This window comes from Oryctolagus cuniculus, chromosome 10, assembly GCF_964237555.1.
Source record: "Oryctolagus cuniculus chromosome 10, mOryCun1.1, whole genome shotgun sequence".
In the NCBI taxonomy this organism is placed as follows: domain Eukaryota; kingdom Metazoa; phylum Chordata; class Mammalia; order Lagomorpha; family Leporidae; genus Oryctolagus; species Oryctolagus cuniculus.
In genome coordinates this window covers 35916681-35943163 of record NC_091441.1, presented here as the reverse complement: position 1 = coordinate 35943163, position 26483 = coordinate 35916681, and the positions used below count along the sequence as shown (strand labels likewise).

The 26483-nt window shown below is 39.1% G+C and overlaps 1 long non-coding RNA gene across 2 annotated transcripts; it reads right to left on the bottom strand.

The window, feature by feature from the left end:
- Positions 1-1276: 1276 nt before the first annotated feature.
- LOC103349331 (uncharacterized) lies at positions 1277-26483 on the bottom strand. 2 transcript variants are annotated; one of them, XR_517542.3, is made up of 4 exons: positions 26093-26483; positions 11896-11977; positions 9280-9313; positions 1277-8175 (listed from the first exon to the last, which is right to left on the bottom strand). It is a non-coding gene; the product is annotated as an uncharacterized lncRNA (long non-coding RNA). The 2 variants fall into 2 exon arrangements; XR_011379179.1 differs by lacking the exon at positions 26093-26483 and adding an exon at positions 22365-22510.

Below are 26483 nucleotides of genomic sequence, written 5' to 3'. Positions count from 1 at the left end.
TATTTCCTCTCTTCCTTTTTACCTCTCAAACAAATAGAATAAAATATTATATAGAAAAAGTGAATCACATGGTCAGCAGCTTAAAATATAGAAACGATCTAAATGATTCTCAACAAAGAAATATATAAACAAACTGATTTTTTTTTTTTATTTTGACAGGCAGAGTTAGACATTGAGAGAGAGAGACAGAGAGAAAGGTCTTCCTTCCGTTGGTTCACTCCCCAAATGGCCGCCGCGGCCAGCACACTGCACCAATCAGAAGCTAGGGGCCAGGCGCCTCCTCCTGGTCTCCCATACGGGTTCAGGGGTCCAAGCACCTGGGCCATCCTCCACTGCCTTCCCAGGCCACAATAGAGAGTTGGACTGGAAGAGGAGTAACCAGGACTAGAACCCGGGGCCCACATGGGATGCCAGCGCCATAGGCAGAGGATTAACCAAGTGAGTCACGGCACCGGCCCAAACAAACTGATTCTTTCATACAATGGAATATTATTCAGCAATACAAAAGACTAAATTACTGATAGATGCTACAACAATAAAGGTATTCAAAGGCATGATACTAAGTGAAGAATCCAGATACTAAAGGTTACATATTTTCTCAAACAATTTATATAAGCTTCAGAAGGAAGAATAGAGATAGTGTTTCCCATAGATTGAGAGGGTAGAGAATATAAAAATCTAATATAGTACTCTTCATGAAGTTTATGAAATTTTTGTTTGGCTAAGTGTACTTTTTAATGAACAAATATAAAACTTAATCAAATGCTTTCTTCTCTGGCTCTACTGAGAAATAAGTATAGTGACAGGGTCCTATTTTTCATTTCCTTTTAGTTGTTAATACACTGAATTACATTGTGATTACTTTAATAAGTTTTCCTATTTAAACAATAATTTTATTCCTAGGATAAACAATGCATGAACATGTTGCTGAAATTGCTTTGCGTACCCTTTTTAAGGAATTTATCAGTATGTCCATCATCACAATTGGACTGTAATTATAGTTTCTTATACAAATACTTGCCCCTGTTTTAAAAATTAAGGTTACCCTAACTTTGAAAAACAAATTGGTAAATTTAATCACATATCTGAGTCTGAGAAATTCTAAGGACAATCAGACCCATTTGACAAAATGGGTTTGGCAAAATTTTAACTCTTAATTTTTCTATGGATGATTTCCTTTCAGAAGAGAAGAAATTTATTAAAATGTACATATTTTAATGATTATTGAGTTTTTATGTAAATTGTTTAATTAATTATCTCAAATGTAGTGGTTTAAAAGTATGCAAGTTTATTAGCTTAAAGTTCTGTATGTTAGACATCAGGCACCAGTCTCACTGGGATAAAATCATTTTGACAGCAGGACTGCAATCCCTCTGGAGGCTTTAGGGGAGAATTTGCTTCCTTGTTGTGTTCACCTACTAGAAGATACCCATATTCTTTAACTTATGTCTCTTTCCTCCATCTTTAAAGGCAGTCGTGGCTAGTCAAGTCTTTCTTATATCACACTATTATTTTCCTAATACTTGCCTCTTTCACTTTCAAAGACCCTTGTGATTACATTGTGTCGATCTGAATAATCTTGATTTATCTCCCCATTTTAAGGCTAGTTTATGTTAACAATTTGCAATCTTAATTCACTTTTACCATTTGTTGAACGTATTCACAAGTTCTGCAGATTAAGATGTGAACATCTTTTGGGAGACTGTTATTCTTCCTATCACAAATGCATATGAGTGAAGCTTTTTTTTTCAGCTGAGAATAACCAAAACCCTAAGGGAAAGGGCTTAAATAAGAAAGTTTCATGTGCTTCATGCTGTGAGTAGTCTAGGAAGTAGTATTACAGGAAAGTAGGGCAATCCAAGAGTGACTATCAAAGTTTCCAGCTCCTTGTACTTTTCCAACACACAACCTTTGATGCAAAAGTAGCTCCTCCTCATATATGCATTTAAGGCAGGAAAAAAGAAGGGGGAAAGAAAAGAACCAGTAACTATGTAAAAAAGCAAAAAAGCAGGGCTGGCTCTGGCATAGCAGATAAAGCCACTACCTGAGACACCAGCATCCCATATAGTCTCTGATTCAAATCCCTGCTACTCCTCTTCTAATCCAGCTCTGTTATGGCCTGGGAAAGCAGTAGAAGATGGCCCAAGTGCTTGAGCCCCTGCACCCACATGGGAGAACCAGAAGAAGCTCCTGACTTATGGCTTCAAATCAGCCCAGTTCTGCTGTCGTGGCCATTTGGGGAATGAATCACTGGATGGAAGACCTTTCTCTCTGCCTCTTTCTCTCTCTTCCTATAATTCTACCTCTCAAATAAATAAATAAATAAATATTTTTAAAAATGCAAAAAACCTTTTCCAGAAACCTTCAATACACACGGCATTGTCCAGAATTGTGTTTTTCATTGTAATGGGGACTGGAAAAGCAAGATTTAAAAAAATTACACATATTACTTCGCTTTTAAAATCAATTACCTGTTAGTAAGATGCAAGGAGAGTGTAATGAATACTACCCAGGTAACTGCAGTGTCAGCTGCTGCACAACTATCATTACACTTAATGACGATATTTTAGAAGCATTCCAAATAAGGTCAACAATAAGGTAGAGGGACCAGCACTGTGACATTGCAGGTAAAGTTGCCTCCTGTGATGCTAGAAACCCGTATGGGCACCATTTCATGTCCTGGCTGCTCCACTTCCAATTCAGCACCCTGTTAATGGCCTGGGAAACATGAGTGCTTGGGCCCCACAAACCATGTGGGATTTTGGGTAAAGCTCCTGACCCCTGGCTTCAAATTGGTCCAGGCCTTGGCTGTCATGGCCATCTGGAAAGTGAGCCAGTGTATAGGAGACCTCTCTCTCTCTTTCTCCCCCTCTCCCTCTTCCTCTCCCTCTCTTTCTCACAGGTGTGCATGCTCTCCCTCTCTCTCTGTAAATCTGCTTTTTAAATAAATAAATAAATCTTTATTTAAAAAAAACAATAAGGTAGACACATCTAATATAATAATTCCTCCTCATTCTGTGGAAATTTTTAATCCATGCAATAAAATGTACAAAAAAATAGAAAGCAAGAGAAAACTGTAGAATATAAGCATATTGGCAATAGGGGATCATAAATTTAGTTTTGCAAATGTCTTGAGGCTTCTATGAAATATATAATAAAAAGTTGAATATTTAAGTATAAAGCTTAGAGAAAAACTGTGCATATGAATGAAAATTTGAGTCACTGGTAAACAAATGAGAAAACTATAACTGAACATAATTTCTGGGGATAGAATAAAGAGTTAGGTTAAAAGATTAGGAGGATGAGTGAGCAATGGGTGCAAGGGTTCAGACATCACTTAGAATGCCACATCCCATACCAGAGAGTCTGGGTTCAAATCTCGCCTCCATTTCCTGCTAATGTACAGACTGGGAGGTAGCAGTTAATGGATTAATGGATCATGTTTTTGGGTCCTTATCATCCACAAGGGAGGAGCAGATTGAATTCAACTATGGTTGTTACAATCATTTGGTTAGTGAACAAGCAGATCTCTCTCTCTCTTTATCTTACTAATCCGTTAATATTTTTGTTTTTAAATGCCAGGAAAGAAGACACTTAAAGTCAAACAGTGAAGAATCATATTTAAAGACAAACTTGAGAATAAATGTCCAATGAAATAGGAGTAAATACAGAAAACCATAATGTTAATGTTACCAACAGAAAGAGGGTAGGAATGTTTTATTTTGCTGAGAAGTCAAGGAAAAGGAGGAAAAAGTTTTCAGGACATGGTAGATGTTTAGTAAACAGTACATGGAAAAGCGTAGTGAGAATTTTGCTGTAAGCCTGATCAAAGTCAGTTCAAGTGTTCAGAGGATCATAATAGTCAAGGTATAGAAATAAACTAAATGTTCATATACAGATGAATAGGTAAAGAAGAAAAATATATATATATATATACACATAAGGGAATTTTAGCTTTATAAAAGAAATTATGCACATGATGAATCAACCACAGAGACAAATACTGTGTGATTACACTTACATAAGGTATCTAAAACAGTAAAATACATAGGGTAAAAGAATGAAATAGTGGCTACAGGGGCTAACAGGTATGAGAAAATCAGGAATTACTAATCAATGGCCACCAGGTTTATTTTTTTATTATTATTATTTTTTTTTGACAGGCAGAGTGGACAATGAGAGAGAGAGAGAGACAGAGAGAAAGGTCTTCCTTTTGCCGTTGGTTCACCCTCCAATGGCCACCGCGGCTGGCGCTCTGCGGCCAGCACACTGCGCTGATCCGATGGCAGGAGCCAGGTGCTTCTCCTGGTCTCCCATGGGGTGCAGGGCCCAAGCACTTGGGCCATCCTCCACTGCACTCCCTGGCTACAGCAGAGAGCTTGCCTGGAAGAGGGGCAACCGGGACAGAATCCGGCGCCCCGACCGGGAATAGAACCCGGTGTGCCGGTGCCGCGGCCACCAGGTTTAATCAAGAAATGCAAAAAAAAAAAAAAAAATCACAATGAGGTTTCATCTTACCTGAGTTAGAATGGCTGCTATCCAAAAATAAAAAAATAAATAAATAAATAAAAAAAAACATGCTGGCTAGAATGTGGGGGGAAATTACATAATACATAATACATTGGAAATTTCTGCTTATATAATCTGAAAATTAGGTCTACCATATGACCCAGACAGTCCACTCCTAGGAATTTACCCAGTGGAAATGAAATAAACTATGTTATCTGTATCCATGTTTATAGCAGCTCAATTCACAGTAGTTAACATATATCAGCTGATGACTGGATAAAGCAATCACAGTATGTATGCACAATGGACTATAATTCAGCCATAAAAAGGAATGAAATCATGTCTTTTGCAACAAAACAGATATAACATGAAACCATCATGCTTAGTGAAATAAACCAGTCCCAAAAAGACAAATATCATATATTTTCCCTGATTTGTGGTAACTAATATGCAAAGCACAAAAAATTAAAAAATGTATGAGCAAAATTGACATTTTATCTTTATGTAAGTGACTATGATGCCTTGAACGTGGATTCCATTCAGAGCCTCTGCTGTCTAGTGGGCTCATCAGCAGTGCAGAAGGATTATTTTGGTTTGGTTTGGGTTGGGGTCTAGGGGATGTCACCTTTCTTTCTCCTCGTTCCCTTCTTCTCACATTAAGGAAGTGGGCCTGTCATTCAGTGTTTCCAGCTCTGTAATAGGAGACTAGAAGGGCCACATATGAGATGTCAAAAGGCTCATGGAAAATGGAATTAAAAGATGTTTACTTTGGTGCAAAATGTGTTTAAATCCATGCACATGAGGAGTCTTCAAAAAGTTCATAGAAAAGAGAACTCTTGGATTTCGAATTACAAAAAATAAACATTTTTAAATTGTTGTTGTTTTTTTTTTTTTAAGATTTATTTTATTTACTTCAAAGGCAGAGTGACAGACAGAGAAAAAGATCTTCCATCCACTGGTTCACTCCCCAAAGAGCTACAACAACCAGGGCTGGGCCAGGTGGAAGCCAGGAGCCTGGAACTCTATGTGGGTATCCCTGTGGGTGGCAGGGGCCCAGGTACTTGGGTCATCTGCTGCTGCTTTCCTAGGAGTGGCTTAACCTATGATGTGACAATGCTGGTTCCTTTGTTGGTGTCTTGATGCCATACCTGCAGCCCTTTTATGTTCATTTGCTGATGCTTGTAGATGATTACAGAGAACAGTGAAGGACAAGTTCTTGTAGCTTAGTGCAGAGAGCCCAAGGCCACATTGACTGGAAGAGCTTGTGGATGTGGTGACATCATCAAGTCTGGCTCTGTCTAACTCGCAATCCTCCAGTGGCGCAACAGGAAGAATGAAGTCGGGCAGAGTCTGTTTGCTGTAATCTCCACCAGATTTTTAGTATCACTCTAATTAGTAGTTAGTTTGTTATAAAGAATATTATTTTCCTAAGTATGTATGAAGTGATTGGCAGTATAAGATATATAACTCCTCATTTTTAACAAGTTATAGATGGAAAAGTGGATATAGATGGAAAGATGGAAAGACAAAGGGGTTCTCATGATGGCTTCAATTTTCCCTATAAAGGGAAGAATAAGATTGTCTGCTGATAGTTTGCAGCAGCAATTAGGCAGAGGCTTAAGATGAATGAAAATGTAATAGGTTTGATATTGTGAAAGTTGGAGAGAAGTTGACTAATTAAACATAGTACAATTATTACCTAGTACTAATATTGGGATTCAGCTGGGATTGATAATCAAAAATTTAAGTGGAATCAGACTTTCATGTGAAACTTTTTTCCAGCCAAATATTTTCCCTAGCAATAGTTTCATAAAGGTTTGAGTTTGTCCCTGATAAAAGTAATTTAAAAAAGAGAGACAAAGTATTCAGCATTTCTGTAAACTTAATTGTAATGAAGGGTCACACAATCAAAGCTGGATAAAAAGGAAAGTCAAAGTAAGTTAAAAGCCTATAGATAGCAAAACAAACAGGGGTCAAAGGAATAGGTCTGAATGTTCATGGGAAGACTATACAAACAAATAAGCTGGAAAGATAGGAAATTGAACCCAGGGAGCAATGATTTTGAACTAGTGATTTTAGAAGTGAAATAACTTCAAGATTAAAATAAGGAGGTGAAAGCAATCTTTAGGAAAGAATTTAAGATAAAATAGAAATAGGTTGATCATAGAATAAGTATTATCAAGGAGAAAATAATGGATGAGTATTGAAGTCAAGGCAAGGCAGGGCAGAGCCATTTGTTGAATTACAATGTAAAATAAGAGGAAAGAGGGATCTATCCTTTAAGTGTTGAACAACAGCCAGATTAAAAACTGAGTGATGGGGGCCAGCGCTGTGGTGCAGCAAGTTAGTGCCCTGGCCTGAAGCACCGGCATCCCATATGGGTGCCATTTCTAGTCCCAGCTGCTCCACTTCCGATCCAGCTCTCTCCTATAGCCTGGGAAAGCAGTAGAAGATGGCCCAAGACCTTGGGCCCCTGCACCCATGTGGGAGACCTGGAATAAGCTCCTGGCTCCTGCCTTTGGACAGCAGCTCCAGCCGTTGCGGCCAACTGGGGATTGAACCAATGGATGGAAGACCTCTCTCTCTCTCTGCCTCTCTTCTCTCTTTGTAACTCTGACTTTCAAATAAATAAATAAATCTTTAAAAAATAAAATAAAATAAAAAACTGAGTGATGGCAGAAAACAGGGGCCTCTGCTAGCTAGTCAGGAATTGGAGCATTATATGGGATACTTTTCTATATTCACAGAATATTCTACAAACATCAAATGGTGTTCTCTCTGGAATGACTCTGTCCACCAATGAGAAGTGTCATTTTCTATTATTTGATTTTCTGAGCAGCCAGAGAACACAAACCATGCTAAATGATAGCTTGATCACATAATGTGAGGTTCAAAGTCTGGCTTTGACCACCCCATACATAACATTGTGTGCAATTGTCTTCCATCAACCTTGACTCCTCCCCAGCTCACCACACGTATGTATGCTCAACTTGGCTACTAGAACTCAGTTTTCCAGACCCTCCCCATGTTGCTTCCCAGAAAAAAGACCCCCTGTTCTCCTAGTTTTATCTTCCCTTGGCTCAAACTCACCAAATGGTGATAAACTACCTAGGTTTACATTCTCTGAGTCTTTTTGGCGATTGATTGGCTAATCAGTCAAAAGAGTTTATGCAGAGGTAGAAATAGCTGAAATAGCATGGTACTTTACAATGTCCTGGCAATGGTTCTTAACTCAGGTTATCAAGACTCTAGTCTAAAAGAGCGAGTAATGGTATACATTTGAAGCACTAAGCAAGAGACACTGCAGAACCTTTTCCAGGATGGAAAGAATTTTACATTTCTTAAGTTCAGTATTTCACTCACTTGGCACCTGACAGCCTGTTATACCTCAGATATTCTTGAAGATGCTGTTAGTTCAGTGTTCCACATCTCAAACAATTTGTAGTCTGCAAAGAAGACCCACACGTAAACAAAAAAACTGAGGGTAATAGACACTAGAAAATAATTCCCTGAGTGCACATGGAGACATTAAGGAGAAGATGGCTAATCCCTATTTTCTTATTTCCTCTGGGAACTTGTTCCATTACTGACTTTCTTTCCTCTATTTCTTTTATGTTTCTTCTCTGCTGGTCTTTTCCACTCATCCAATAATTCAAGTCTCTTTCCCTGGAAAAAAAATAAAGTAGAATAAACTCAAGAGCCTATTATTAACTTTAGATACTCATTCATTTCTCTGCTTTTCTTTCAACCTTCTCATCCAAAATATGTTAAATTGGATCACATATTGAAATAATCTAAGAACTTTAAAAATACTGGTGTTGGTCTTACCACCCCAGAGAGATTCTGATTTAACTAATTTTAAAAAATGAGCATAAAGATTGTTAAAAATCCCTCTCTCCTGCCCTGATTGTTTCTGTTACAGCAAAAGAAAAAAGTCACTATTCTAAAGGTTGGTAAAAATGGAACATTCCAACATATATACAGTGAGGACACACAAAGCACCTGGGGAACCATAACTGTTTTTATGTCATTAATCAAGAAACACTCATGTGCTTTTTGCACATTGATGCCACAATCTAGTTAACAGAAAACTGCTGATTCTAGTTAACAAAAAATAGGCAGATTTGCCTGCCTGAGAACGCAATATTCCATTTTATTTTTCCTCTCCCAAGTGTTCACAGCTAAAAGCAAGATTCTTGGCACTCAGTTTCTCTATCTGTAAAATGGGAAAAATCACTTTATCTGAAGTCACTGAATTGATAAGAAGACTAATTAATTCATCTTTGTCAAATGCTTTGCAGAAGGCGGAAAAATCTATAAGCTCTAAGGATTATTGTCTCCCTGAGGCATCCATAATTTGTGGAGACATTTATAGCCTGTGTGGTCAGTGAAGCCTGTAGTTTGGAGCCTTGCCCTTGCTTCTAAGCCTTAGAGCACAGATTGTTAAAACTCATCAGCCTCCATAAAGCGACTGGTAAAATGACTATAAACTAGTTGCTGTCCAAAATGTCTGCGACCTTTGCTCTTTAAGCTCTGGGTGGATGTTCCATCCTACATGTTCCCAAAATGCCACCTTTCATGATCCTTTCTGGGAGAGTGAGGGGTGGAAGTGAGGGATAAATGTGAAGGGGAGCTCCTCCCACAGAACTGTTAAGTGTGTTAACTGGATGATGTTTCTTGAGAACGAGGCTGCATCTTTGCCCATTTTTCTCAAGGACTCCTCGTGGCTGCTTTCATAACTCCTTTCAGTAATATTTAATGTTTTCTCACCTTCCGATTGTGTTCAAAGGTCTTCATAAGGACACTGAAATAAAAAGGATGGTTTTTGGCATCTGCACAGAGTGAAGCAAGATTATGTTACAAATGAGAAAAATGGAGCAGGGGTCTGATTCCTTTCTTTTGGCAAAAAGCTGCTATAGAAACTAATGTAGATGAGGGGGCACTGAGCCATATATAAGTGAGTAATTATCTACTGTTACAGGCCTTATTATCTCTCCAAATGTTTGCTAAAATTCTGTTGGGCAACCATCTGGACCCAGAGATTTACCCGTGAATAGAGACTGGATTGTTGTTTTAACTTGAGATGGGAAAATTTCTTTCTTTAATTCTTTTCTGTCATCTTCTGTTAAATAATTTAGCTGAATGTCTCTTAGATAGCTCTCTGTGAGTCCTCAGAGTAAGTGCATTCCGTGTGATACACTCATATAAAATATTCTTTGAAAGTTCTTTTTTCCTCGCATTTCCCCCACCAGAGGATCCAAGGACAGTTTGCCATCTGTTGTAAGAATTTCATTAATGCACCTATTTTCTCTTCCTTTTTGCAAGAGTGGTCAGCCCAAATAATTTGTAGCCCTTTCCTGTTACGGCAGGATTTGCTGCCCAGAAATCTCACCCCACCACTGATAAGTCCCTGCTCGCTCATTAGGACTTTCTCTCAGGTGGCTTTGTTAGCTAGAAACAACAAAGCCTGTGTCCCAAAGCCTGGCTGGGTATCAATAATTTAACAACATGTCATAGACAACAGTGAACCATGCTGCTAGGGTTGAAATATTCCTAGGGCTCACCATCTATTATGCTTTGCTTTCTCAGTGCGTAGTGTGTAGAGTACAGGTGGGCCCAGCATTTTCCCAATTCAGAAACTTACAAGACAAGATAATGACGCAAGGGAAGGATGATTTGCATTACAAACGGTTTTCTTGCTTTACCAGAGGGTTCTCTGGATATTCTTTAAATTATGATCTCCTGTTCCACATTTAAAAGTTTATAGGTTTAATTCATCTGTGTCTTTCCAGAAAACACTCCCAAAAAAGAGTCATCGCCTTCAGACTTGACTGGCCAAAAGTCTGTGCACAAATCATTTAAAATATGATATCTAAAACCCAGAATTTCAGCTTTAAATTTTCTTTGAGTCCAGATTTTATGTCAGTATGGTGCATATAAATGAAGTTACTCATCTGCTGTATGTGATCTGATTAGAGACCCCACATCCTCAATTTCTCACTCTGCACTCGATCTGGTTCCTTACCATGGTACTAGAAAAAGTGCCCAGGCAACAAAATAATCAGCCAGCCATGTAGAATGTTCTGGTCTAATGGTTACATTTGCAGTGTGGAGAAAGGATTTACTGTGTAACTCCATAACAGACAACATGTCAACCCACACACAGTTTCACCTATCATAAAACCCTCTGCACACGTCATAGGTCCTCTCTTCTCTCTCTAGTACATGTCCTAGTATTCCATCCCTGGTCTCCATCCTCCTGGAGTCTGTCCCCACTGCCACCAGCTAAATAATGCAAAGAATTCCACTCTATTCAACCCAGCCTCTGCCTCCTTACGGTCATCTATCACTGCACAATTAGAAAAGAAACCTCTAGCTACAAGAACCCTCTATCATACCACCTCTGACCTCTTCTATTTATAAAATAAGTAGATTATTTTATCTCAATTTAATGGTCTCACTTTCACTAGAAAAGTTTAGTCCCTTTGGGACTGGTATGATGTAAAACATCGAATGAGACAAAGTCAAATTTGCAACATAACACACGGTCACTCACCATAAATTCTCTGATATGATTGGACAGGGGACAATTATAATAGGGCCCCAAAAGTCAGAGAATAATGGGAAAATAACGACAGAAGACTTATTTATTCCATTGTTCTGAGTTGTTTATACATTTGGTTTAAATCAGATCAAAGTGATGGGAGCATCAGCTCCCCTTCTCAGGGTAGACCAGCGTGGGTCTGAGCAAAGGGGTTTTTATCCATAGGGGTTGTGGTTCTACCAAGGAATGGTGCTAAGAAAAGTTTCAGAACTAATTAAGGAATGTGGGGTGTCAGGAGTCAGGTTCAAGAAAAGGAAAGTGCTTGTTTTCAGCTGTATCCTGCTTTTGTTATTAGATTTTACCATGAGCTCTCTGCTTGTGTCCCTATTTTTGTGGCTGAGTCTGCCCTGGGATCCACAATAGCAGTTTCTCTTGCTGTCCTTTCTTCTCTAGAATCCTACGGCCATAGAGATTCTACCTTCATCCTATAATTTCTCCTGCTAGAAAATAAACACTGGTCAATGGCATGTATCAATTATAGTAGGCATAGCTACAAAATGTATTGTGTAAAACAGGACATATTTGAGAGTAACAAAACATGCTTTTCAGTGTTTATGTCTAGAACACAGGTGAAGGGGCTGATGTTTCAGCCCAGCAAAGTAAGCTCCAGCTCAAGACACTTGAATCCTTTATGAGAGTGCCAGTTTGAGTCCTGGTTGCCCTGCTTCCAATCCAGCTCCTTGCTAAAGTGCCTGAGAAGGCAGAAGAAGGTGTTCCAAGTACTCTGGTTCCTGCTACCAATGGGTAAGTTTTGGATGGAGTTCTAGAATCCTAGCTCTTACCTGGCAGAACTTGACTCTTGATTTGGTAAATGAACCATTGGGTGGAAATTTTCCTTCTCCCTCTCTCTCCTTGTTGCTCTGCCTTTCAAATAAATAAATAAATAAATCTTTAAACAATCAACACAGGTGTAAATGGGGAATGTCTCAGGCAAACTGAGGTATACCCTGTGTGTGAGAATGTATGTGTTAACCATATCTTATGACACTTATCAATCTAATCTTATTCTAAATATCAGAACACTCTTGATACTACTAAAAATAATAACAGTGGCAACCATAACAGTTGCAATCACTCACAAGTTCACTTCCGTAGAGCAAGCCCTAAGTCTCACTTATAATAATATTTTCATTCTCTACAACATTCTTATGAGATTTGTACATCGTTATTATGGAAATGGATAACCTGAAACAAAGATATTTAAATACTTTTCCAAGGGGTCAGTGTTATGGCTGAAATGCAAGCATTCCCTTTTGAGCACTAATTCAAGTTTCAGCTACTTTGTTTCTGATCCAGCTTCCGGCTAATAGACCTGGGAAGGCAGTAGATGCCTCTGTTTCCTGCCACATATTCCTGCCATACTCTCATTCACATGGGAGACCTAGATGGAAATCCAGGCTCCTTGCTTCAGCTTGGCCTAGAGCTGGCTGTTGCAACCATTTGGGGAGTGAACGAGTGAAAGGAAAATCTCTCTCTCTCCTTCTTTCTTTCTCATGTTTCCCTCTCTCTCTGTCACTCTGCTTTTCAAATAAATAAATAAATAATCCTAACGTACTTATTCAAGGTCACTCAGGTAGTAAGTGGCAGAGCTGAAATTTTAGCACACTCTACCATGGCCTTGGCCAATATGAGCTCCTTGTATCTTTTAAGTACCTTGTAATGCACTTGAAGAATGTTCAAAATTACCACAGGTGGAACATTCTCCTGATCAGAATGTTGTTTCACGCGTATAGCTTAATGCCATATGGGAATGCCATTATGAACATTACCCTGTTCCTTCCCATCCTTCCAACTGTGCTTATACCATTTTCTCTGTTTTGCCTCCCTATGTTCTCCATCTTAGTTCATATTCAATTTGACAAAGCAAAGCTTGATTCCACACCCTTTGTGAAACCATAGCTTGCTACTCAGTTGACATTACGCTCTCCCGCCTGCATCCTCCTAGTCTAATTATCTTCAGCAATATACATACATTGGCACTGCATTTTTCTTTCTCAACTTCCTAATTGTTTTCTGTTTATTATAATTCTGTCCCTAACCTGTATAGAAACCCAACAGAGACTTAGAGATTTCATAAATATAATTCAGAATTTGTGTGATTAATATGTCTGGAGCTTTTTTTTAAAAAACAAACTCAGTTCAAGAGATTAAATAACTCATCCAAATTCATTTACAATTTCATATACAAAGTGGTCACCCTAAAAGTACTGTGTGAAATTTAGTTCTAGATTCTGCGCAAAAAGTGAGATATTCTTTTTTTAAAAGATAGATTTATTTATTTGAAGGCCAGAGTTACAGAGAGAGGAGAGAGATAGAGAAAGAAATATCTTTGATTTGCTTGTTCACTCCCCAGATGGCAAAAACAACCAAGGCTAGGAGGCCAGACTAAAGACAGGATCTTGGAGCTTCACATAGGTCTTCCACGTGGGTGTAGGGGTCTAAGTACTTGGGCCATCTTCTGCTGCTTTCCCAGGCATAATAACAGGGAGCTGGATCTTAAGTGGAGCAACTGGAATTCGAACAGATGCCCACATGGGATGTGGTGTCGCAGGTGGTGGCCTAACCAGCAACACCACAATGCCAGCCCCAAGATAGTCTTAATAGCATTAAGAGACTGGAAAAGATTTTCATTTTAGTTTTTATGTATTTGAGTAGGAGACAGACAGACTACATAGAGAGCTCCATTGGCTGGTTCGCTCCCAAATGCCTACAATTGCCAGTGGTGGGCGGAGGCAAAGCCAGGAACTCAATCCAGGTCTCACATGTGGATGATAGGAACCCTGATGGTTGACTCATTGCTGCTGCTCCCGAGGATCCACATTGGCAGGAAATGAACCCAAGTATTCTGACGTGGGACAAGGGTCTCTTAACTACTAGAATAAATGCTTCCACTAAGATTTTTATTTTAAATTAATGGAAATATGCTGAAACAATAATCTAAAAATAAAATACATTAGCTTTTTAAATAAGCATTTTCAAGTGGTGTGAGTGGCTTTACCACATGGAGAGAAAAGTAACCTCCACATTATCATCCCACTTAGACCAGAAAACCTGAGAACAGAAGGGATGTTTTGGGGAGACTGAGGAGGATCTGGCAAAAAAAAAAAAAAAAAAAAAAAAACCTGCCTGGGATGCATTGTCCCAACCAGGATTCCCTATAAAGTTGATCGTTGCTGTTATCATAAGCTCTGGTCTGGCTTTATTCCTTTTACTAATAAATTGGAGTGAGTTTCACTGACAGTACTAGTGTCATTTGCCAGCATGTGATCAATGGTGCTTTATGGGGAAATAACTGGACAAGTTGGGCACCTAACTTGCTCAGATGGACAGCAACTTCCTCCCACTCTGTCCCCAGGCCCAAGGTAGCATGTAAGACTTGGCTGCACGGAGGTGATAACTTTGGGTTTGGTGGAATGAACACTGGGCACAGTACTCTCCAAGTTTCGTTGGAGCCGTGGGGGAAGACATGGAAAGAAGCGAAAGGAAGCATTCTAGAATTCTACAAACGCAGGATATTATGATTTCTATTTTGCAAAAGATTATGCTGACAGGGAATATTGTGGGCTATTGGCAAAACATTTCTAAGAGTGTCTCTGCAGGGCCAGTCTGATGAAAAATTACAAAGTTAGCCAATGTGTTCTTTTTTTCTATTATTTGCCCCATTAACATTGGGTCATTTCTGATGCCTGAGTCCTTATGCCCCTCACTGTTTGTTCTCTAGCCCTCTATCACTTTTCATAATAAAATAATAATAAAAATATTTATAGATAAATATTACAGATTACTTCTTATGTACCAGGAACTATACCAAATACTCTTCACTGGTTACCACTTTTTATCTTCATAACAATATCTGGAAATTGGTTCTTATCTTTACATTGATTTCACAGAGTCTAGGAAACTGTGCTCAAGTTGCTGATAAATTTGCTTAGAGACACTGAGCTAGTTAAGAAGCAAAGTTGGGATATAAAACCAGGCAAGTTCACCTGAGTCCTGAGGTCCTGCAGCCATGAACAGCATATGCCTAATTTATTTATGCAGCTACTTTTCTGCCAAGAAGGATTTTATAAACTGGTTTATTTTGAAATTACTTTGAGATAACCTGACCCCCTTTTAAGGTTGTCTGCATAAAAAAAAATGTAAAGAGCTCAGGATAGAAACCTTACATGTTTGTCTAACCAAATATCACACCCATGGAAGGTAAGACTTTCCCTATGTATAAAAGCGGTCTTAGTCAATTTGTGAATTGTCCTAGAACAATTTTAACTTCCTCCAATCACAGCAGTAGAGGAGCGAGGGCTCTTTGGAGCTGTCCAAAAGATCAAGAGACCATTCATTCTCCACCTCCCAATTCAAATCTTAATTATATGAGCTGTACATGTATATGACACTTTTCCATACACCCAGCAGCCGCTTAATTTAGCAAACATTTATCTAGTATGAACTCATGTTTTTAGCCTTACAGTTCTCCAATTCTAGCCCAATAATACATATTTTCTTTGAATTTATTATAAATATATCCCACAGCCTAGAATTGAGTCATATTTGATTAATTCCCTTATACTATTCTCTGGTTAGTGTGTGTCTGGTTTTCTGTCAAAAGCATATACTCTCATTGAATAAAAAAGAAGATTAGAACCAGCATTTCTGTTTATTTCCAGTACAAACAAATTATGAAAAATATTCTTAAATGGGATAATATATGGGTGCCACCTATTAGTGTCTAGCACTTAGAATGTGTTCAAACACACTCATACACATTATTTACTTCTTCATTTTAACTTAAAAAGTACTTTTGGGGCTGGCACCATGGCTCACTAGGCTAATCCTCTGCCTTGCGGTGCTGGCACACCGGGTTCTAGTCCCGGTCAGGGCGCCGGATTCTGTCCCAGTTGCCCTCCTTCCAGGCCAGCTCTCTGCTGTGGCCAGGGAGTGCAGTGGAGGATGGCCCAAGTCCTTGGGCCCTGCACCCCATGGGAGACCAATATAAGTACCTGGCTCCTGCCATCGGATCAGCGCGGTGCGCCAGCCGTGGCGCATTGGAGGGTGAACCAATGGCAAAAAAAAAGGAAGACTTTTCTCTGTCTCTCTCTCTCACTGTCCACTCTGCCTGTCAAAAAATATAAAAAAAAGTACTTTTGGGTAAACAAGCAAAAACATATACTTTAATAAAGTCAAAAGTATCTTTAAATGCATTTAAGAATTGTATTTGCCTTACAATCCTGTTGGTAACTAGCAACAGAACAGATGGTGAAGGGATTGATTTAAGATACATCTACCTTTCCTTGAAATAAGCTGTCCCTTCATTTAAAGAGAGGAGATCCTAGGGGTCTAATTCCACCAGAAGGTTTGTCTAATTTTGCAAACTCAAGAAGTTTAAGGAATTTAGACCAAGGTAATCAAATATGCTCACTTTGGCCACCATCACCTTTGAGGTCAGTGGAGCTTATCTCATTGCAATTTCCTGCAGAATGTTTGCTCAGAAGACACCTGGCAAAGGAATGTCATTAAGTATTTACCCTGACAACTGCAGTAGCATTTTTAGCCTAACTGTGGTTTTTCAGAACACTAAAATTAATTTATTTAATTGAATAGAAAAAATATATTAAAAACTTTTATGAGTACAGTGTTTGAATTATTGTACTTATATTAGCTATTTTCCTTTTATTAATGAATTTTATTTTATATAAAACATACGTTCTTATTTATTCACAGATGTACTGCTGACAGGTCTGAGGTAGTCATCAGTAGATGATGACATTGTACTTCAGGGTAACATAACCTGTTCTCACCTTGTAATTCATAAACATCAGCCTCATGACCCAGAGTTTTTCCATTGCCACTGCAGTGAAGTCAGAAGTCTGCGGTTGGAGTCTTACATAGCACAAAGACCCGGGCTTTAAAATGGGAAATGCTTGTTTTTATATGAAAATTTCCCCAGTTAAAAGCCCTTTAATCATATAAATGAATACAGCAAATGAAAATGCTTTAGTACATTAGAGAAATAAGAAGTAAGTTATAAAACTTTGTGTTTTTCTGCTGATTTCTGGTGTATTTTTGACCACAGCTGATTTGTGTGCATTGTTTTTTAAATTCAGGAAAGGCTTAGTTGTATCTTCCTGGATAACTCATATTTATTTTTATTTATAATTTTACAGTAGAAATAGGGGTTCAAAAATAAAATGTTACTTGAAATTGGTATGTATTCATTTATAGAAATATGTAGCACACTAGATACCTTTCTATTCTTGAAAATGACATCAAATGAGTGAATCACAGGAGAAAATGAACCAATTATTGAGAATATATCACATGGATCCTGCTTTAATTTTTTTTTTTACTAACAGCTCAAGAATTGAAATAATCATTCTTTTCATGCTAGTGTTATTACTCAAGGGTCAAGGTCACATTTAATTGTTTCCATTAAAATTTTCTTCTTAGATTTTGACTTAAACAATTATAACCCATACATATATACATATTCACATCTCCCTTTCCAAATTATAATCTTTCTCTTAAAAAAAAAAAAAAAAAAGGGCAACCGGGACACAATCCAGCACCCCGACCAGGACTAGAACCCAGTGTGCCGGTGCCACAAGGCAGAGGATTAGCCTAGTGAGCCACAGTGCCAGCCATGAGTTGGTTACCTTAACAACACCTCTCACTCACATATCTCCCTAGACTTTGACCTGTCCTTAATGTCATGCTCTGGAAGCCTGCTGCATGAATCCCCAATGCTTTTGAGGCACTGTTCCCAAGCCATCAATCTATCAGCACTGTTCCTCAATCTGTAGCCCATAACTTTTTCATTATCAAAGATTCATTTTTTAGTTTGTTTTCTCCTGCCTTCTTCCCCAGTTTCGACTCTAGGGTCAGTCTTTTACTCACTCCTTTGCACATGCCTGCCTTTTCTTTGCTCTCCCTTCTCTACTTGGTGAAACTTATTTACTCACTTGAAATTGTGCACTAAATCCTTATGATGTGGACTGGGGAAAATAATAATGCTGATTGGCTTCAGTTTGTGTTTATAACCATCCATCTGCTGTGGACTCTCGAAATGTCCCTGCAGTCTTTCTATATGTCCCTCGTTCTTTGACCCTGCAACTATCCTCTAGGACACCTTCAAAATTTCTTCTTTCTTCTCAAACTTTTAGCATATTTCATACTTCTCACTCTCTAGTTGAATTCACCTTTCATTTCATTGAGAAAACCGAAAATTCAGAAGAAAACATTTTCATTTCCCGTCACATTGTCACCAACATACTTGCATTCTCATTCTCATTTTACTATGCTTTTCTTGTTACAGTGAACTGTTTTTTTTCTACTCATATTGAAACAGCATTTCTATACCAAACTGGATCTCATCATCTCTAAAATACTCAAAGGGATTTATTTCTGCAACTGCCCTTGTCACTTTTTACCACACCATCAATCACTGTACTGTTTGTTCTCAACTATTTATATACCTGTTATAAAGCCTGTCATTTTAACAATTTTCTCTGCCCCACATACCCCTCATACCTGTCTCTTCTCTTCTTTCTAGGAAAACTCTTGGAAAGAGTTGTTTATATCCATTTTTTCCATTCTCTGAACCCTGGTTCTATCTTGAAGCTGTTTCAATCAAGCTTTCATCCATCACTCCAAAGACATTGACCTGGTGAAGTCACCAAAAACCTCCACATTACTGAATCCATTACTCAATTCTCAGTTCCAATCTTCTTCTACTCTATAGCAGCACTTTGAAAAGTTCATCACTCCCTCATCCCTAAAATACTTTATTCAGTTGGCTTTTGGAACACCTTGCCCACCTCCCACATCACTTACTGTTTTCTCAGTCACCTTGGCCAATGGGTCCTCATATTCCCAACTTGAAATTAGACTTTCCTCCATTTCCCTTTCCTCTTCTCCCCTCTCCTCTTCTCTCAGTAATCACTCCCTATCTTGGAGTGAACTGCTAACACCTTCTGTAGTCACCTAGAAGTTTCTCAGCTTGATGTAATCCCATTTGTAAATATGGGCTTTGATCGCTTGTACCTCTGGAGTCTTTTCCAGGAAGAATTTGCCTATGCCAATATCTTTCAGAGTTTCCCCAATTACTCTAATAATTTGATGGTATCAGGTCATTGATTTAAGTTTTTGGTCCATTATGAGTGCATTTTTGTGTAAGGTGTAAGGTAGGGGTCTAGTCTCATACTTCTGCATGTGGAAATCCAGTTTCTACAGCACCATTTGTTAGGGAATGTCCTTGCTCTAGGGATTGATTTTAGCTCCTTTGTTGAAGATAAGTTGGTTGCAGATGCATCGATTGATTGTTGGAGTTTCTGTTCTGTTACATTGATCTACCCACCTGTTTTTGTACCAGTACCAGGCTGTTTTGATTATAACTGTCCTCTAGTATGTCTTGAAATCTGGTATTGTGATACCTCTGGCTTTGTTGTGCTCCAGTGTGAAGGGAGTGTTAGATGACACCCAGGTTGAGCATGGAAATTTTTTTTTTTTCAACCAGAGGGGAGGTTTTTCTATTCTGTTGGCATAGACTCAGCTCATTTCCTCTCCTCACTGGAAACCAGTGCCTGGGTGCTAGCTCCAGTGGGTATAATATTCATCCACACTTCCATAAGGACCACACAAAGGATCTGTGCAGTCCTCAGTGTAAGCAGTTTCCCCAGCATTGTTCCTCACCAGGGAACCATGGAGCCCAGAGCATCTGGAGTCTCCCATAGTGGCTGCCCAATGTCCCAGCCTCAGTGTTTCCAAAGCTCCACAGTATCAATGTATTCACAGTCTTGGAACACAAGCTTCCCACAATCAGGAGCACCCTGACCCCCATCAGTTCTCCCCGCCAGACTCAGGAGTCTCTGCTTGGCTGGGTGCTGGGCATGGGCACGAGCTGGCACAGCTGTTATGTATGTTCAAAATGGTGCCTGCTCTCTTGTTACAGGGCGCCATTGCAGGGTGATCAGTGAGAAAGAACAGTGCCCCCCGCCTTCCTTTCTTCTCTAGTTAGGCTAGTACACTATCCCCCATCAGGCTTCAAGCTGGATTATCTCCCAGCTTTTCCTGCAGCTTTATCAGTAGTGGCTTGGGCTGCTGCTGTCTGGTCTCATGTCTCTCCAAAGCTGGTTCAGAGGCTCTCAGCTACTGAGGTCCTGATTTGTGTGTGTCCACACCTTCCATGTAGGTCCACTGTGTCCCTCTAATTTGCATGGAGTTTCCTCTGCTATTTTCTCCCTAACTCTTCCCTGAGACTGTACTCTCTCCACTTTTTTTAAAACTATCTTCTAAACTAGAGCGGTAAATTCCCTCCCTATCCCGCCATCTTAATCAAATCCCCTCCATTACCTTTTAAATACCTTTTAATTTTGTTTTCCTTATTCCCATTTTCTGAATTAATTTATTTGATTCTTAATCAGTTTTCATTCTGCTTTCCACATTGTCACAAGAGTCCTCTTTATAAACTGCCTGGCCCAGATAATCTCTACTTACTGGCCTTTGTGTATCTCCATAGCCCACAGAGAAAAATTTTCAGCTTCTAACATGACACTTCAGGCCATTACATGTGTTGGTACTAGTCTATCTGTTCAGCTTCATCTCCTACCACTCCTCCACAAACAGTTTACACCCTCATGATATTAACCTACTTATAGTGTCTTGGCCTTAGCATGAATGCCCTCTCCTCCCCTGCCAGTGTCCAGCATTACGTCCACAATATCTCCTGTGTGAACTCTCCTCTGGAAATTCCAGGCAGAGCAAGAGTTTTATACAATAATCCATACATAGTGTATACAACATTTATGATTGCTTTTTGCTTTTGTATAATTACATGGCTCCTCCACTAAATAGGCAACTCTCAAGGACAATGAAATACCTAGATCATCTCTGGTTCCCTGGCACTTGAAATAGGAAGATGAAAAAGAATTGAGTAAGGAAAAGAGATAAAAAGGAATGGTTTTCTGTGGATTCCTTATACAATATGTTATCTAATTTCATATTATCATGATAACATCATAAGTCATTAACAAAACAAACTCACAAAGCTAAATTACTTTACCATACATTCTTAGGATTCCACTCTTACCCAAAAAATCTTTCATTAAATAAATAAACCAATGAAGAAGTTGGCTTTTTTGTTTATTTTGATTTTGTCGCTTTTATCTTATTTAACTTGCTTTTCCATCTTAGATGTGATAACTTTGCACTTTGGACAAAAGTGACTCCTAAGGAACCAGTGTCGTGGTGTAACAGGTTAAGCCACAACCTGCAATGCTGGCATCCCATATACATATCAATTCAAGTCCCTCTGCTCCATTTCTGATCCAGCTCCCTGTTAATATGCCTTGGAAAGCAGCAGAAGATGAACCAAGTACTTGGGCCCCTGTATCCACTTGTGGGAAGACCTGGGTAAAACTCCTGGTTCCTGTCCCCTGGCTGTGGCTTGGCCCAGCTCCAGCCATTGCAGCCATTTGAAGAGTGAACCAGTGAATGGAAGATCTCTAGTTCCCCCATTGCTCTGTAACTCTGAATTTCAAAACAGATCAATAAATCTTTAAACATGACTCATAGGAAAATTTGTACATTACTTACTTTCTGGAATCTATATGGCAAGAAATTTTTCACTGGGGCTGACATAGTGGTGACACATGCATCACATTATGAATGCTGGCTTGAGTCCCAATTTGTCCACTTCTATTCCAGCTTCTTGCTAATGTGCTTAGGAGGGCAGAAGATGGCCCAAGTGCTTGAGCCCCTTCCTCCTATGTGGGAGACTCTAGATGGGGTTTCAGGATCCTGGCTTCTGTCTGTTCAACCCTGGTCATTTTGGCCATTTGGGGAGTGAACCACCTAATGAAAGATTTCTCTATAATCCCTATCTATCTCTATTTCTATCTCTATCTCTATCTCTGTCTCCGTCTCCGTCTCTATCTCCATCTCTCTCTCTTGTGAATCTGCTTTCAAATAAATAAATCTTTGTAAAAAGAAATTTTAATCCAATCTGTGGAAATTTCTGCCTCTGTTGATCAATTTCTCTTTCTACAAAGCAGAGGCACACTGATAATTTTTGAAGTGGATGATTGTGATGACTACATCTAGATGGAATAAAATAGCCTGTTTTGTAAACTCTTACATCACTTAACTTATACCTTAGAGAATTTGCAGTGACTTTCTGGACTTGAGGTATCTAAAATCAGTTCCCAATGGGCTGAGTCTATTCACTTAAAAAGCATATACTGGGGCTAGGGCAGTGGCGTACCTGATAAATTCACTGCCTGCAGTACCAGCATCCATAGGGATAACAGTTCAAGACCTAGCAGTTCCACTTCTGATTCAGCTCTCTGCTATGGCCTGGGAAAGCAGTAGAAGATGGCCCAAAACCACTTCACCCATGTGGGAGACCTAGAAAAAACTCTTGGCTCCTGGCATCTGATCAGTGCAACTCTGGCTGTTGCAGACATCTGGGGAGAGAACCAGCAGAGGGAAGACCTCTCTCTCTCTCTCGGCCTTCTGTAACTCTGCCTTTCAAATAAATAAATAAATCTTTTTTAAAAAAGAATATTCTGCAATAGTTTATTGAAATTACGAGTATATCCCTTTTCTTTTTGACTACAGTTATAATTTGTTGTATTGGTATAATCAGTTAGAGCAGATGGTGACTGGAACCACTGTACCATAGTGCTGGCCTCAACACTGATATTTTTAATGTCTCTGCCTTTTCCTGAATGTCACATAGTAGGAACCATAAAGTAGGTAATGTTTTCATATGGATTTCTTTTATTTAGAAATATGCATTTAAATTGTCATATGCTGTTTTGTGCTTATATAGCTCATTTCTTGTTATCAATTACAAATATTTCCTATTATATATATGCCATTTTTGTTTATTCCTTTACTTATGGAAGGAAACTTTGGTTGCTTCCAATGTTTGAAAATTATGAATGAAGCTAATACAAATATTTTTATGTAGGATTTTGTGTGAACTTGTTTTCAACTTATTTGACTAATTGCATGCACTCTTGTGAATCTCAACAAAGAGGTTTTTAATTTTGGAAATTATTTCTCCCCATTATTACAATTATTGAATATAATTTGAATGCGTGCAATGCTTGGACATGGCATTACATCATTGTGTCTCATTAGATTTCTATAAACGTTCTTTATGTAGAGTTTTTGCCTATGGGCTTTCTATTTACCCATGTCTTGCTGTTACCTCAAGTTCTGAATTTTTGCTTTTCTCTTTCTCTCTCTCTCCCTTCTGTTAAAAAATTCAGGGGAGAAATCAGAAAAGATTAAGTTTACTGGTTTGGAAGCTATTGCATGATCAGCTTCCACTTCATCTATAAATCATCTTTCCTTTTAAGGAACCCTAAACAATTCTTAATATATGAGTTGGGCATGTGAATGAACAGCATTTACTAAGCCAGTTAAGAAAAAAGAAACTGGTGAGGATGCCTTTTTCTTGGACCATAGAGTAATTGAGCTTCCATTAGAGTGAAGGCAGGAAGCAGAGTTTTGAAGCACTAAAGCTAAATCACTGACAACACTTGTGGGGAGTGGGGGGCAGAAAATTGTGAGTTAATGAAAGCTTGATAGCCACACAGTTTTCTCTAATTTGGTTCACAAACTAACCTTTCTTTCTATTGAATGCATCAGTCTTTGAGTAACCGGTAAATGATTCTGCCCCAAGTATAGTTCTATAAGAAACATGGTGATGTACTGTACATCCATGGAGAGATGTATTTTCTTTATCTTTTTTCCTACATATTTTGCAATCTGTATTTTCACAACAAACTTCTAATACAGAGAATAAGGACACAATTTTACAGGTGAGGAAATTGAAGCACATCAGGGCTCAGTACTCTGCATAATGCCACATGGGTAGTCATATGAAAACAAGAAGACACAGGCCCCATTTTCTGGACTCTTATCCGTAGGTATGCCCTTCTCCAACATGCTGCCTTCACAACTTGGTCATTAGTCTGTGGCTGGGGTTGTGATGGTGTCATGTCAGTGGGGCCAGAGAAACACATTTAATGACACAGCTGGGAAAACTTAAAAGCCTGCCCTCAGCTGGGTCATAAGTGGAGGTTAATACAACGGTGTCATTACAGCCTTTTGCCCACCTCCCAAAACTACAGCACAGTTCAAGAGAATAAAAAAGATTCCATCGGGGGTTGGCTCAGGTCTGAATGAGCAGCCAAGGTCAGTACAGAAATCTGGGATAGACAGAAAACTGTTGAGCCCGATGTAAAGTTCAAAACTGCTCAGCGAATCCCTCACGACCCTAAACCTACCTTTGCCTGCCAATTAAAACAGATCATCCTCAGTTAGAGTTTAAATCAAGGCAGCTTACTGCTTCTTGGGCTAAAGACCTGGTGATTGAATGCAACTTATTTCTAAATCAATCCTTTTCAAAGTAGCATGCTTGAAACATGGCTCTGTTACCTGTCCAAACTTTAAAAAACATACTCCCCCTGCAACTAAATATGACACTCCAAGGTCCCATTGTACACTTTTCACCCCCAGCATGTGCTATACCTTTAATTTCATAATATATGCAATTCTAAATTCAACATTTATTTTTAACACCTATATTTTAATGAAACATGAAATATAAAATGAAACTCCAGTCTGCCTTGTTTGAGCACGAAGAAAAATCCTAATTACCTGTTTCAAAAGTGTGAAGCGCTTTCTAATTTTCCACCAGCCAGTTTCCTTAGACAGCACTCAGTATTATAACTATTTATGCCAATTGTGCTATTTCATGCATAAAATTACCGCATTATTGTTGGAATAGATGCCAGAGAGATATCTAAGCAGGGTGCAATCACTTCACTTTCTATCAAATTGGGCTCCTGAAAGGTATCATAAATTTTATTAGAAGGCAAGGGGCTAATGGCAACCAATCAGTGGTAATGCTGATAAAATTGCTGTATTTTACATTATAAAAAAAACCGGATGATATTTTTGTCAAAAGGCCACCTTTTGTTTTATTAAGAATGCATCATGAAAACTATATTGTAATCACATCAGATAGTTAGGAAAGCTGCCTGCCCTTCCCAGGATGTGGGGGTGACAATGTTCTTGGGGTGCCCTGGGAGCAGTTGGTGAGGCGGCCTTTGCTCTTCGCCATCTGATTAATGGTGGTGTAAAATGAAGCAATGAGAAGTGTATCCCCCCACACTATGGGTACCATAATTCAATTGCATGCAGCTTTATTCTCTCAGGGTCCACTCTTTGGGAAACAAATATTAATGTTCCACTGTTCCCAGGCCCTTTATTGTGCTATAAAAAAATTGTTTTCGATTAACCTGCCAATTGAATCTGGAGAGCTGGGTGGTTTTTAAGACTCCCTTGCTTCTTCCTGAGGCACCACAGTAAAGAGTGGCAGATCATGATGATATCAGAAAAGGAAAAAGAATGTTTGGTACAGAGGTATGGCCTTCGGGACTGTATTCAGTTGTGCTTTTCCAAAAGAAACCACAGTTCCCGTGAGTTGAAGGTGAAAGTGTGTGACCTTCTGCAAATCATTTAGATACCACATGGTGCCTGTGTCCTATCCCAAAAGCATGGTGTAATATCAGTTTCTAAAGGCATCATCCAGCTCTAAAAGTCCTATATTCCTACTACAAACACACCAAGAGAAATAACTTCCGCTCTTACCTTTGTCTCTGTTAGCTACTCTACCTGAACTAGTATTTGAGAGAAGTATTTCTTGTACCAGGATTGAGAAATATGGGCTGGATGATCTGGTCTTTTGTCATTGCTATCTTCTGTGGAAGAAACCTTAGGACAATATAGCTCTGCATGGTTGGCAACAAAAATAGGGTAATGATTTAATTAATGTTTCAGGCATTCAGACACATAGCATGAATAAGTTTGAGCTCCCTGGTTTTTAACAAGGTGCGATTTAACTCTCCATTAAAATATGATGTGTATTGTCTTGCATTGAACAAAACAGAAATTCTTTAAGCAGCTACTCACAATCACTTTGATATGCTGGCCTTTGGCATAGTGGTAAAGATGCTACTTGGGTTATTCACAGCCCAATATCAGATGTGTGGGATGGAGAAGCAATTCCACTTATTCCAGCTTCCTGGTTATGTACACCTTTGGTGGCAGCAGGTGCTGGCTCAAGTAGTTGGGTTCCTACCACCACATGGAAGACTCAGACCAAGTTCCTGGATCCTGGCTTTAGCCTGGTCTAGTCTTGGATGTTGTAAGCATTTGTGAAGTTAACCAGCAGACAAGAAATGTTGCTCCCCCGCCCGCCGAGGAGCCACACCGGACGCTGTTGATCCCTCTTCGGTAGAGTTTTTATTACAGTAAGAAAAAAGGAGCGGACGAACTGACAAACTCTCTAACGAACTCCCCA